Consider the following 2677-nt stretch of genomic DNA (forward strand, 5'->3'; position numbering starts at 1 on the left):
TAAGCAGCTTTGATTGTAGTTGCAAGTGCAAGTGCTGTTCATTCTAGTTTCATGGGGGACTTGAAAGATTTTTAAAAAATAAAAAAAAAATTTTTTTTCGGTTCTGGTGGTTTTAGCACAAAGATTGTTGGCTTAGTTGCCACACCACTGATTTTTTCTTGTGCTGTACACACCTTTCCTTGTAGTTGCAATTGCAATTGTTGTTCATTGTTTTTAAGGTTGGACTTTAAACGTTTTTTTATAAAATCATATTTTTTTCGGCTCAATTTGTGTCTGCTCAAAGGTTGTCCGCTTTGTTTCTTTTCGTAAATTTTGTTCCGTTGCTGATTTAAAATTAAATTATCTGGCATCTTTGCCTGGAATGAACTTCTATCGAGACATATGAAAGTGTATTTGGCCTAATTTGTTTTCAAAAATTTTCATTTTCGGCTTTTTTTTGTTTTATGCTCCACTTCGCCTGTTTGAAATTTTTTTGTGGCAATTGTTTCAATTTTTTTGCAGCAATTGTTTGGAACTTTAGCATTTATTTTTCTTGAAATTTCATTTTTTGTTTTTCCGATAATTGAAAATGGGCATGAACTTTGTATTCGGCTGTGTTTTAGTTTTTTTTTCTTTTTGTTTTCCACGCAAAAGCAGCTAACGCAAATAATCGTCGGACAAGGTTGAGTGATATATCAGCTTAAAGCCTTTTCAGTCGTGATTCGAACAACCTTAAATTTTTTCCAAAAACTTTTCTCAGTTTCGAGAAAAACCGATTTCAAATTTTTGATTTTTGGTCTAATTTCGAACTAATATGACGTGAACGTGTAGGCTAACAAGCTGAATTATGCCAAATTTAGAACCTTCCACTCTCATAATCATTGTCTCTTTGGTGTCCTTCTGGGTCGGCAGGGCATCCGTACCCGCACGGGCAGCCCTCGGAATCAGCACTGTCCTCACTCTTCTTACTCTGATCTCATCCACCAATGCAAACATGCCTAAAATATCCTACATGAAGGCCATTGATGACTACTTTGCCGGCTGTTCTCTCTTCGTGTTTGCCAGTTTGATTGAGTTCGCAGCTGTGTGTTACCTGGACAAATCCAGGGTCCGCAGGCCGACTCCCAGTAATCCAGTGACGGGAGCTGACACTGCAAAAAGCAGCACTTAATCTAGGGTACGAGATGAAGAAAGTACTAAAAATTTCAAAGTTTTGAACACGAAATTCTAACAAGAGCATACAATTTAGGTCATTCGATCATCATATTATTCATCAAACTATGAAACTCTTCGTTAATTGTTTTTTTTTGTTCCGACCATTGAATTTATTTTCTTTTTGTTTTCCACGCAAATCAGGTACCACAAATAATCATTGGACTGGGTTGATTGATATATCATATTATAGCCCTGTCAGTCATGAGTCGAACCACATTTTAAAATATCCAAAAGATTTTCCCAGTGTTGAGAAAAATCGGTTTGAATTTTTTGATTTGTCTTAATTCGAGCTAATAAAGCAAGGTCTTTTTTTGTTTTCCTCGCAAAATAAGTTACCACAAATAATCATCGGACAAGGTTGAGTGACATAACATTTTAAAGCCCTTTCAGTCGTGATTCGAACGACATCAAAAACTTTCAAAAAAGTTTTCCGGTGTCGAGAAAAATCGGTTTAAAGTTTTTGATTTTTGGTCTAATTTCGAGCGAGTGAGCAGGCTTACATTAGCTTATTTATGTTTAATTTAAGCCTTGAAAGGTAAGTCTTACTCTAATGCATGTAGTTTTTGGAGTTTTTAGCTTCATCTTAGGAATCAATAACTTCAAAATTGGGGGAAAAATGTTGAAAACTTATTTAAAAAAAAACGTTCTTTTAAAATTTTTTTTCTGGTTACTAGTCTTCAAAAAGTGTTCTCCAAAATGCTTATTTTAATTGACTGACGATAATGCCTGAGCTCTACTTTTTCGCTCAGGTTACTTAATCACACCAAGCCGAAAAAAAACGACACTAATTGGAAAAATAATTTTGTTGTAATTTTTTGAAGACGTGTCGGAACATTCTGTGCTACTTGCACAGTAACCGGTTGTCCTTGTTTTCATTTTGATTTTGTTGTATAGCAAATAGCGGATAGGGCTTTTTCATCCACAATTGTGCCTGTAGGATATATAGGTTGTCTGGTCGCAAGAGTTGAAGCAAAGTTTTTTTGGACCGAGGAATTTTTTGGACCTCGTTTTTTTAGCAAATTTTTTTTTATCGTTTTCATCCATTGGTTATGAGAAAGAATTGATCGAAGTTTATGTAGTCCGAATCCTTCTTTTGTTTTAGGTAATTGTTTTTTTATAATATTCGCAAATAAAATTTTCTTGATTTTTTTGTTTACGATTTCTTCAACAGAATTCCAACAGAAGTCGGAACCTTCTGTGCTACCTTAACAGCAACCGGCAATCCTTGTTTCAAATTTATTTGATTGTTTTTGATGGATATTTGCCTTATAAGTTTTGTGGTGCAACTGGGTTTATTTGCTTCTTCGGCAGCAACCGGGTTCTTAAATTCGGTTTTGTATACAGTCTGAAATAATGGTGGTTCTAAATTGGTACACATGTCGAAATGACCTCTACAGAATTAATCTTAGTTACCATCTTAGTGTAACCAGTCTTACTGAAGCTTGTTTGCGATTACAATGTGTTGTACATAATATTAAAACAG

Source organism: Symsagittifera roscoffensis, chromosome 4, assembly GCF_963678635.1.
Source record: "Symsagittifera roscoffensis chromosome 4, txSymRosc1.1, whole genome shotgun sequence".
NCBI classification, from domain to species: Eukaryota; Metazoa; Xenacoelomorpha; order Acoela; family Convolutidae; genus Symsagittifera; species Symsagittifera roscoffensis.